Here is a 12,705-nt window from a genome sequence, read left to right as displayed (position 1 = left end):
CTACAGAGTGAGGGGCCATCACTGAACCTGCAGCCCTGCTGCTCAAGGCATCCAAAGCAGAGTGAGCAGAGGCAGATTTCTGCTCCAGCCTGAAACTGGTTTAGCAACCAGGCCCAGATTGGGCACAATATTGTCACGTGGCCTTCCTTGCTCTGATATTACCACTTGCTGAAAACCTCAGGAGGGGAGAACGCTTTTGTGCTTGAGTCCTGTTCTCAGGTTTCTCCCAGGCATCTGGTTGGCCACTGGGAGAACAGCACGCTGAACCAAATGAGCCATTGCCCTGATCCTGCAGTCTCTTCCTTTTTATATGTTCATAAGGGACTAATAAAATCAGGGTACAATATCCCTATTCAAGCATTCTTCCCCCACCCCTGCCAGCCTCTTCTGATGGGGAAAGCAGGGGAAGTCTCCCTGGCCCCTCCATAGCATCACAACCTTCCACATCTTGAAAGCTGAACCCTGCTGTAACTCATGTACATTGTACTCTGCACAATGAAGAAGTCTGGGAAGGGGCCATGTCTTTAGATAGTCGGCATCAAAACAAGAATCTAGTCCTCACCAAGGCAGAAAACATTACCATTTCAGATAGCAGACAGGGATGCACCTGACCAAATGCTCTTTCAAATAAATAATTGGTATGGCACTCCAATCACACCCATTTTTAACGTATGAAATGATGGAATGCCAGGAACGTTGAGGCCTCTTCCATTTCTAGCGTTAAATCTGGCTGACCTTAGATCACTTTCTTGAGTGACTTGGTATAGGAGGAAAAAATGTGCGAACAGCCCTGTCACCTCTCACATTCACAAGGTGGCTGTCTTGATATTAGCAGAGTCCTGAGGCAGGGTCAGAAGTGGATCATCATTCAGATGAGTGGCAGGCATCCAGAATGGCGGCTGAGAACGTTGGCTTTGCACAGCAGCTCCCTTAAATGAGGTTAAGCTCCCGCATTCTGTCTGTCTAAGCAGAAGATTCTTAAAAGAAACACCCTCTGGCACTGCAGAGCAGAGATAGTCATCTATGCAATGACATTTCATGAAATACAAGGGAGATCAGAAATAAGGCTGGTCAAGTGATTTCTCCAGCCAATCCACTTTCCCACAGAAATTGCCAAAATACCCAATATTTCATGACAAAAGTCTGTGAGGGTTTGTTTCATTTTTAATTAATTTTTTTATTACAAAAATCCAAATGCTCTAGTTTTGTTTCCCACAAAATGGAATGCAGCACTCAGGAATGAGCCCACAGACTCCTATGTGTCATGTAAACTGACCTGCTATATTTCTTAGCTTCTTCTTTTTAAATTTTTATTTATAAATTTATAAGAGTACAAAATACAGGACTGAAGAATAAAAAAGAAATAAGTGAAAGAAAAGGAAGGGGGGGAAAAAGATACTGTAGATACATTACATCAATTCTGTTCCATCGACTTCCCATCCATCCTTCCATGGCTCCCTAAATTTTCCCTTTCCTGCTCCATATTTTATTTTTTCTAACTATTGAAAGATTCAAATTCTTCTCATTATAATATATTTCTTAGCTTCTTCGGGGCTACACGCACATTGGACATTTGCTATATAATGTAATTTACACATTTCCTATTTTACATGATGCATATGTTAAAAAGATGGGTTCAAGCCAGAACTGCTGTTCCATTTGCAAAAGAGATCAGGTCCAGGAGAGATTCCCCTCCATGAACTGGATGTTCCTGTGGGTGAAAGAGAGGGTTAGGGGCCAAAGTGATCTGCAACAAGAGGGGGAATCGGTGGAATCCACTTCTCCTTTTTCTGCCCCCACAAGCATTCAGCTCACATAATTCCACTCTGTGAAACTCTAGGTCCAGCCCATAACATGTGAATGAGACGTGTTTGGAAATACATGGCTTGCTCAGGTATATTTATCTGTAATACTCCATCAACAATCCCATGTTGCTGTTGCTGATGTGCAATTTGCGGAAGTGCCTCAACCGTGAAGTTTTGGAGAAAGGTGAGGGAAACTATGCATGGCTCCTGTGGATTACGGTGCTGTGTGAGAGGGCAGCAGGAAAACGTGTTTGTTAGCCAGGACTATTGTGACTACTTAATTGCCACATGCATCTAATGACATGCTAGTTTCTCTTCTCCTTCCACACTCTGCTGCCTTGTCTCAATTACTCCATTCAATCAGCAACTCTGTTCCGATATTAATAAAGCAAGGCTGTGGCTGTTCCTCGCTGCCACTTCACTCAGAAGCCTCAGCCTGCAGAACTCATTTAGCTGCGGAGCTCAGCTTGCACCTTGGTCCAAATTCATTTGATGATGTGGCTTCCCATATGTAAAAAAAAGGGGGGGAGTGGGAATCAAGAAATAAAGAGAAGGTGAGCAGATGAAACCCAGCAGCTGCTTAAACCCATTTGATCGCATTCATTAGCAATGAGGTTTTCAGAGGAGCAGCTAGTCAATCCTAATTTATGAATTAATAGATGTTGTCAAGGCAGATATAAGACTGTCATTCTCAGGTAGGCTCAAGCAGGTCTTTGACAGGCAAACACGCAATGCAACCTGTGCTGGAGAACACGTACCAATTAGTCAACCAAGAGATTCTGAAGGTACAAGTGTTGTCCTGAACATCATTTTTCCTATCTGTTTGCCATCATCAGATAAACACATCCTTTTGTTCGAGTGGTTCATTCTACCAAGAGGGAAATTATTATCCTTGCCAGCCAGCTTAGCATGTGTGCTTCGGTGCTCAATCACCTGTCAAGATTCTCCCCTAGAGAACGAATGCCTCAAAAGGAAAGGAAAGGAAAGTACCGATGAAAGTTCAGGTGGCATGGGATTTTATTTTATTCTTCAAATGACAATTTGTGATCGACAATGCAGCTGCTTAACTTTACCAGGGAATACAAGACGAACAACAGCAAGCTGACCTGTCACATTGATTATCTTATAATAGCAGCAACGATAGGTTCTGTTCATACATGGAAAGGATAGAGTTGAGTGTAGCCTTAAAGATGTGAAGGCCTTCAAAATGAGCCACCTGAGACCCCAGCAACACAGTTCAGAAGAGTCTTTTCACTGCTCTGTTGTTGCTGTTGAGAACAAAAATGTTATTAAGCACAAGCCGGCTCACAGGCAAGTAAGCAAGGCAAATGAAAAGTTATTGCAGGAAATGAAGACTGCAGTCTAACACAAAATTATGTCTGCTTAAGGTCCATTAGTTTCAATGGGCTTGTATCCACTTCACTGTGATAGAATGTAACTACAGTATATGTTTGAAACTGCTGCCATCCAAGTTTACTTGTTTACTGCCCGTAAACTTGTTTATGTGAAAGTATGTGTTAATAATTCACTGGTATTTCTTTCTGTACAGGTTTTCACTTGAAACTTGCTATAGTAATTATGAGGAGTGTGTCTTTGTATCTGTACCTGTAGTATCTGGGAGCAGCCTGGTCCGTTTTGGATCCATTCTGAATCGATTCATTATCTGGGCCTGAATCTGATCTGTTAAATCAAAGCTGTGTTTCACCTCTGTTGATTATAATGGGGAATCTAAAAACACCTGTACCTTTTTTTTCTGCTTTCTGCATAATGGGATAAGATTTGCAGACCAAAGAAGTGCTGTAATAATGAATTAGAACTGCCAATGTTTACGCAGATCCATCCAGTGTTTTTTCTGTGCAGGGAACCTGGTTTTAAGGGGGGGTGCTTTTTTATTTTCTGCCAGAGTTGGATGCATACTGCAGGCATAGCTGCCCTTTCTAAGGATATGGAGATGAATGATTTTGAATTGTGTGTTAGGGGAAAGAATGATTGGAAAGAAGCAGGTCACTTCAATAGCCTATCTCCGTCACTTAAGCCCAGCTCTCACAGCCAAAATTTGGGGAATGATGACCCACCTGAAGAACAACTCTGTTTCTTTACTTCAGCATCCTTCCCAAAAAAATCAACTGTGATTGGCATGTACTGGGAAACTAATTCACAGTAATTGAAAACTAGACCTGTCCATCTCTTCATCCCATCCTCTCCCAGGCTCTGTGCATTTCTGCAGTCAGATTGGTTACATTTCTTTGAGAAGAAAACGAGAGAACGAATGTGCAGTTAACTTTGGGGGGGGGGAGGAGAACTGGGCAATAGAGCTACTCAGAAGGTTGAGGACTCCCTGATCCACTTCAGCATGACCTGCCAATAGTGTGATCCAACTCAGAAAATGTGCATGTCTGCTCCAAATCACCCCATTCACCTCATCATCTGAGGTACATGCAAAGCCGATGCACAGCCCTTAGCAGTTACCATTTGCTTCCTTATTTTTTCAGACACTGTAGATTATCCATTCCCTAGTTTGTCTATTCCCTTTCCCTCTTTGAATATGTGAAAGGTATTAGCTACTCCTTCCAAATGCCCTGGAAACAGAGGCTTTCGCTTGCTCTAGTTGACCTCTTAGAAACCCCCCCTCCCCGATCAAATCCCTATAGACTTTGGATTCAAAATCAGGAGGAGAGACCTTCTCAAGATATACAGGAGGCACCATTCCTTTAAGTACCTGTCATTGGGGACAACGGCAGGAGGTGGTTATTGCTCTCAAGTCCTCCTTATGGGGCAGTGTGAGAAGCAGGACTCTGGACTTCTGGATCAGTCTCTTTCAACAGGACTCTTCTTATGGATTTCTGCATGGAACCAGAAAATAATTTACACACTATTTGACAGAAGGTCTAAGAATTAAAGTCTTGGTAATACATTTCATTGCCTGCTAGGTCATACCTCCAAATCTCATTTGTCCTTAATTTACTAATATAAAACTCTTGTGGGTCACAATTCCAGTTTCTGCTCTGCCGTTTTTTATTCCTCTCCTTCAAGATGTGACCATAGGCAGCTAACATTTAAATACAATCAGATTTTTGTTCTTCCCCCTGAACTGAATCTCACCATTCCTCACACTGATTTCTTAAGAGTTAATATGACTGCATACTTCTTGGGGCAGGTCCCCACCATGCATTCCAAACAAATGATTTCTCCTAAGGAATTCTAGGAGATATCGTTTATCATACATGCTGGAAATCATAGCTCTGTGAACCCAGGATTCTCCCAGGATTCTTTGGGGAGACATCATGCGCTTTGAACGTGCACTGGATGTGCTTTGTGGATTTATCCTTGGAAAGCCATTCAACTAGATCACAGATTTCACCTGTGTTTGAAGGAGCAAATACAGGTGAGCTTCATCGCCTGAGAGGAAATAGCAAGGCAAGTGGAGGCTGTTGCTCCTCTTTAATCTTGTCACTTCTTGCACGCTTGAATGGGCAGTGCAAGAGGCAGCAACAACAAAGAGGAGGAGGAAAGCTAGAGACCATTGCGGCCCTGCTGGATTCTGGGCCACCCAGCCACCTGAGGTTCTAAGCTGAGGAGCAAATCACAGAGCCTTTAGTAGATTCAGCTGCTTTCCCGTTTTTCTTTTTGCAGTGGAAAGGAAAAGGATTTGTGAAGCAGATCTTTGCATTTGCAGTGGGAAAAGGTAGACTTCTCAAGTCCTAAGGCAGTTGACTGAGTGCTGCAAGCAATGGTTGCACTTTTAAAAAGACCTTCTCAGTAATCTGAGTGGAACCACAGGATATTGTTCCTTTTCTGCCCTGCTCTCAAACCAAGAAGAAAGCAATGGTATGGGTTTGCAGCCAGGCAATATGTTGAACATGCACTTTTTGCATCATCTTCACGGGTGAGTATCTAAAATAAAATAAGTCATTCAATGGGAATAATGCATACAGGCTTGACTATGACTGACAAGAGTGAAATGAGGGAAAGGAAAGGAGGGAAACGCTGTGTGTGGTAACCTTTCCACATGTCAAATGTCAAAAAAATTCTTAACAGCTATCTTTAAAATGAATTCTGCATCCTTTCATTGACATCTTTTCCAACAACCAAGCATCGCTAAAAGAGAAATTTTCCGTGTTGATAGGCAGTGGGGAAGGAGATGTGGGAACCCTTTGGAAACTCTAGTATGGGATTAGCTTTCCCATATATATATATATATATATATATATATATATATACTCTCTCTATCTCTCTCCCTCTCTCCTCTAACCTGCAATCTACCTTTAAAGCAGTATCATACCACGTTAAACTGTTATGGTGGTTTCTCCCAAAGACTCCTGGGAACTATAGTTTGTTAAGGGTGCTGAGAGTGGTTGATAGGCTCCTATTCCCCTCACACAGCTACAATGGTTTAACAATCAATCCCTCTTCCTGGAAAACTCTGGGAAGGAATGTGAACTTTGTGGTCGGTTTCTTCTCTTTTTTATATCTCTCACTTCACACTGATTAGCAGCAACAATCATTGTTCCCTGTGTCTTTTTAGAGTAAGATTTTAGTAAGAGTGGTCTAAGGCTCCAAGACCCCTCAGTGCATTGACCTGGGGAGGGAGGAATATGTACATTCACAGGTGGAAATATACTTTAATTTAATTTTTAACAAGATGAATGACTTTCCCATGCATGAAGACCAAAGTGTCAGCTAATGTGTCAGTTAAGCTTAATAGAGGCAATGTTCATTGGATCATCTGTGGGTTTGTGTATGAGTTTCAAAGACATCCCAAATGTTTGGATTCTAATTAGGCTGAACAGGCATGGCGAGCTCACAACAACAGTTGAGGCATGACACGGTTCACACTGCTCAGTTTTTCTTCCCTTCAGTGTTAGATGTGGTCCAGCAACAGAACCCTCTGAGATCCTGACTCTGAGATATCAAAACATTTGCCAAAAGCTCTCGCACAAATCAAGCACACATGATGTGAAACAATGATATTGGATAGTTCTGTATGTGTACACTTGCCTAGCATCTGCCTGCAGTGTGGCACTGTTATTAATCCTAAATTCAGGTAACTCATTGTTTTTCACAAAAAGAAACAAAGAAGAATAAACACACACCCGTTGGGATGCATGAATTATTATTACAGAATTCAAATATATGTACATAAATTTCTACCATCAAACTGTCGCCTGCAAAACACCTCCGTCTCATCTTTCCCATGTCCTCATAGCCTGGATCCCCCATTTTGTTTTCACACTTCATCCTGCATACAAAAATATTTTTTCAAACCACTGACTTGGAGCTGACTTTGTAATGAAACCCAATGGGCATGTTAAAAACAAAACACAAGCCCAAGGAGGAGGTGAACCTCTTGCATAGCATGGGGTGAAATACGTTGCCTGAGATATAAACAGATCTTATTGTAATGCTCTCAGAAAATCCCCAGTGCTCTGGGCTTGAAATCAAGGATGTTCGGTCGATGCAGGCAAAGAAAGATAGATTTATTTTGTTGACTTATTTCTAGCACCATTCTGGGTGGCTTCTATGAGAACAGGATGCTGAGCTAAATGGGCCATTGGCCTGATCCAGCAGGCTCATCTTATCTTCTATGCTTTCTGTTGTGCAAATGGGCGAAAGCTACCATCAAGAATACCACAAAAAGAATTGCTCTTTAAATCAGGCACTTTTGATGCCGTATCTTTTTCTTGCCCAAAAGGATGAGTAACTCTTGCTGTTTAAATCAGTGGGACACAAAAGTGCTCATCTTTGGCTGCAATTTACCCAAAGTTCTAGAAATCTCCTTCCTTTCTGTTTTATTCATAATTGCTCTTTCCTTAGGTCAGGAACTGTGAAATTCTCAATCATGTAATCAATCATTTATAGCAAAAAGTTAGCATAACTTCAGTGTGGAGAAATGGCTGATATATTAGTGAGGCAAATTTGGGATGCAGACTGTATCTGGCAAGGGATATGATCTGGACAAATTTCAGATAATTTGAATGAAGTATATCTGAAATCTAGCAGGGCCTTCTTAAATACAATTCTTTCAGGTGCAGTTGTCCTGTGTGCCATTTCATGTCTACCCCAAATAAAAAGAACACACATTTTTTGGTCTTGTCCCTGGGAAATCTATTTTGGAAATGAGAGTGGCTTGAAATGTGATTGCATTGTAAAAAGATCAAATAAATCATGAAAAAGCATTAAGAAACTATAATATAGCATTTATAGTCCATTTTATCCCTCTCCCAAGTTTGCTTTATGTAAGTACCTTCCATAGAGTCATGACCATATTCCCCCCTTTTCTGGTCATTATGCTTTGATCACTATCTGATATATAACATCTTAATTATGACATTGATAGTAATAGTTTATATACAAGCTAAAAGCAGAATGATGCCTATCTAAATCTGATATGGTAAGGAACCCTTCAGTCATACAAAGTAGTTCTGTAATTAGAAATTAATTTGTGCCTTCTAAGCTAAAAAAAATATGAATATATTTCCATAAGATGTAAAGATCAGTGTTTTCGATCCAGGCCATCAAGAATACACTTTCGTGAACATACACATGAAACACCAGAATGAGTGGCTTCCCATTCCATGTTCATGGCTCCATGTGAAATCAGTCACAAGAGTAGGGTGATAGCATCCTGTATTTGCTAATACTGGAAGTCTGCAGTGGCAAAAAGTGAACTCACACCTGTAAATCCAAAGTTACATTCACGAAAGTGTATTGCAAATCACAAGAAGAAATATTTCCATTCTATTTTGCACTGGTCAGGCTGCATCTGTAGTGTGTCCAATTCTGGCTGCTACATTTTAAGAAGAGCATTGACCAACTGAAACATGCCCAGAGGAGGGCAGCTAGGGTAGTTAGGGGTCTCTGGAACTAAGGCTTATTAGGAACAGTTGAAAGTGTTTGGTATATTTAGGTCAGAGATGAGAATGTTAATGGAAGACATGGCAGTAATTTCAAATACGTATCTGAAGGGTTGTTATACAGAAGATGGGACAGACTCATTCTCTGTTCCTGTGGGGAGCAGGACAATAACAAAGTTGTGGAAATGGAAAGGGAATACATTTTGACTGAACATTAGGAGGAACTTCCTAATGGTAAGGTGTTGACAGTGGAACAGACCTGCCTCAGAAGATGGTGGACTCTGCTTCACTGGAAGAGCCTGAATGGCCATTTCTCAGTGATGTTGTGGTTGCATTCTACACTGTAGATTCTGCAGGATGCTGGACTTCTAACTCTAAACATCTATGATTCTATTGCTCTATGTTTATGGGGTACATTGCTTATAGAGTAATAGACGACAGCTAAAATCTTCCTTTCTGAGACATGGCATTTTAATTCTGAGCAATAGGAACAGTTACAATTAGAATATAAGAAAACTGCATTCCAGAACAATGATAGAGTGGGAAGAACAGGCAGGAAAGTAACTATTAAGCCTTAATGCATGAATTTGGCCACACAAGTACTACAAGGTAGGTCCAAATGTGATGTTTGCCTATGTATAGCTAGCCTAGAAATGAGAAAGGTGTAAAACTTATGAGGCTTCCACCACCCTTTCTGCATTTCATGTTGGACGAGCCATAGTTAATATCAAGTTATTCAGAACTGAACAGAAAGTATCTTCCAGAGGTGCAGAAATCTTCTATTGTTGTGTTGTCCATCCTGGCAGCCCAAGCATCCCACTGAAGAAGCAAAAGCAGTGTCCTTCATTATCCCTTGTAATTAACCTATGTAAATGTGTGTTAATGACCACTTTGCCAGCAATTTATTCTCCTCGTTTTTCTGAGCCCTGGGTACTGCTGAATCACAAACAATATTAGAATTAGTTCTTAAGCATCTGGTGGCTACAATTTTTAAAAAAGGAAGATGGTATCAGAATGGAAGGGGAGACTTGAAAGGAGAGGGAGAGAAAGCAATTAAACTGTCAGCCATGATATCTGCCCTTTCTGTTGACTCCCGAAAGGTGATCCCAGCATATTTGTTGATGCCACAAACCTATGTGGAATGCTGATGGGGGCTGCCCTTGTACCTAAACACCTCCTTATTGCTCTAATCTGTTGGTTTTTATGCTGGTAAGATGGGGATTGATTGCTGCTGCCATCCTGCCAAGGATGCCGAGATTATGAGACCGAGACAAGAGACCTCTCAACTTGGCAAGAGACTTGAGTTTATTAGTCGAAGTAGAGTGCAAGGGAGAGGAGATGGTGCAAGGAGGCCAAGAGAATATTGCTCCTGAATGGGTACAGCATGCCAGCAAAGCAGGAAGGGAGTAGCAAAGCAATGACATCTATTTAATTTAACCTTTACATTCAGACACCTATTGCTGGTTTTGTGTTTCTGTGCACAAATTTATCTGATTTGCCTACAGGGCCTTCAGGGGAGCTGTGGGAGCAGTTGTCCTCTGCCTCACACATTCATTTCTCCATAGCATCTGAATTGAGGGAGGCCATACAATTCCAGGACCAGGGCCTGGATTCATTGGTGGGCTGGAAGAAGGGAAATAAACTGAGCTTGAATCCTGGCAAGATGGAGGCACTCTAGGCAGTTAGTTCCCTTGTCTGAGAAATTGGCCAAATGCCTGCCTTAGATGCGGTTGGGGTCCCTCTGAAGGAGCAGGTTACACAATCTGGGAGTGCTCCTGGGTCCACCTTGGTCCAGCTTTGTCACTGAAGACCCAAGTGGCCTTGGTGGCTAGGAATTCCTTTTACCAGTTTTAGCTAGTATGACAGCTACAACTGTTCTTGGACCAGGACAGCTTGACCATAGTAGTCCAGGCACTGCAACCTCAATAATGGATTGTGGTAACACACTCTATGTGGGATTTATACACAATTTTTGTCGATTATTGATAATTTTTTAATGTTATTTTGTTTTATGCATACCACTTACAGATTTAGAAATTTTTGGTTTAGAATTTTTTTTCTAAAAAACAAAAGAGTACATGATCTGAAACCTGAGGAGAACGGTGTCTCAGCTCTCCATAAATGCCACCCTTGTTCTGTGATTGATATATTTTTATGAGACACAATTATTCTCATTTCACTGATAGGAAATTGAAGTATATTAAGAGTATCTGGCATAACTCATTTGATGGGTAATTTATGGAAGGCCGGGGGGAGGAGAGAGAATGGGAATCGAGTAGTAATGCATCTTCCATCACAATAGGAGCCCCATTTATAGATGGGGAAGCAAAAGGAGACAGAGGGAGAATTTTGTACAATATTCTAAATTTGCCTTCACAGAGTTTTGAACTACAAAATCCATCGGCCCCAGCTAGTATGACCAATGATCAGGGATGATGGGAGTTGAAGTCCAAAACATCTAGAGGGCACCAGGCTATGGAAGCCTGCCTAAACCATGAGTTTTGCAAACATTTCTGATTACTGAAATGACAGGAATGTATACAAGCTAGCATCTTAATTTTCTCTGTGAATAATTTCGTTCATTCACTTCCATCTGGAATAGAAGCAACTATAAGGATTCCTTAAAGGCTAATGCATTTAATGTGGCATAACCTTTCATTGGTTAGACACGCCTCCCCTAGTAAATGCATGAGGTGGTCTCCCTGACCAAATTTGGTACACCAACTGATGCAAAGGTAAATAGCTCATGAAAGCTTATGACACATTAAATATTAGTCTTTCCAATGACATATTAGGCCTCATGTTGTACTGCATTATTTTAGCAAAGGCAATGTATCTCAATTCCCAAATATCCTGAGAAACAGCTACTAATATGTGCATCACTGTTTAATACAAGGAAAGGGGCTTACATTTCTTCCACTTTCCATCTTTCTTCTTTGGAAGAACATTGAAAATGCCAACAGTGTCACCGGTGATAGCATTAGGAACAAAAGTGCCAAGCTAACCATTTCAAGAACTTTTCTTGCATTTCTAACCAATGACACTACCTTTTTTACATTGTCATTGCACTGAGCTGATTAGTTTCCCCGTGCTTTCTTTTCTTTAACTGATTTATTATCACAATAATACAAGTAGAAGTGACAAACAGCTTATGCAAATACATGTATTAGCATAAACATAGCAGCAACAACAAACCCTGCACATTGCTCAGCCAATCAAAGCAATGAAGTTAGGCTAATTTTGTTTAGTTTCTTTCTGTGCCATTTTTTCACTGTGGATGACGCCCAAAGTGGCTCACAAACAAACATCACAATGGAACGTCACATCTGAAAAAGCAATTTGTTACAAAGCACATCAAACTAACTCAAACGAGACAAAGTCAGTCCTTCAACAAACACATCATAGCATGAAATTAATATTACAATGGAATGGTGCAATCAAACATACAAAATCCAAAAGCAAGATTGAAATGAACATGAATTGTAAAATGGGGAATAAAACAGCTAGCTCAACTCTTGCTACTGGGAGTTGCTGCTCTTGAAAGTGACCACAAGTATCCCTGTTTTAAGACAGTCTCTTGTGGGTGGAGCTTTCTCACCAGACTGGATGCTGGTTCACAGCTGATGCCCTCACCTCTCTTCCAAGGAAAAATCCAAAAGCTACAGTCAGACCATCCTTTTACCAGGACCAATCAAAGTGTCAAAAATAATAAGCATCAGAGAGAGAGAGAGAGAGAGAGAGAGAGAGAGAGAGAGAGAGAGAGCAGCAGCAGCAGCAGCAGCACACTGCAATCTCAATTTTAAATTCCATTGGTCTCAATGGGATGTGCCAAGGAATACTGCTTGGTACTTTTCCAAAATAATGTTCTTATTTAAATGCATACGACACAATGAACGTGTGTTGTTCTACAGTCTAAGGAACTCTGGTGCATTAAGTGTCCAGGATTCATTGTTTAACCACTTGGTTATTACAAGACCAAGTTAGGTGTATTTAAGGCCGAGTGAGAGTTTCTTGGATAACAAGGAATAAATGCAGGGAATGTTTCA

The 12,705-nt window shown here is 41.1% G+C and overlaps 1 long non-coding RNA gene across 1 annotated transcript in view; it reads right to left on the bottom strand.

The window, feature by feature from the left end:
• Positions 1-4,470: 4,470 nt before the first annotated feature.
• Positions 4,471-12,705, bottom strand: part of LOC128407988 (uncharacterized) — a 173,063-nt gene continuing 164,828 nt past the window's right edge. The window contains exon 4 of the long non-coding RNA XR_008328946.1: positions 4,471-4,648. This is a non-coding gene — a long non-coding RNA (uncharacterized LOC128407988). The remainder of the gene's footprint in view (positions 4,649-12,705) is intronic.

Source organism: Podarcis raffonei, chromosome 2 (assembly GCF_027172205.1).
Source record: "Podarcis raffonei isolate rPodRaf1 chromosome 2, rPodRaf1.pri, whole genome shotgun sequence".
In the NCBI taxonomy this organism is placed as follows: domain Eukaryota; kingdom Metazoa; phylum Chordata; class Lepidosauria; order Squamata; family Lacertidae; genus Podarcis; species Podarcis raffonei.
This window is presented reverse-complemented; position numbering and strand designations above follow the sequence as displayed.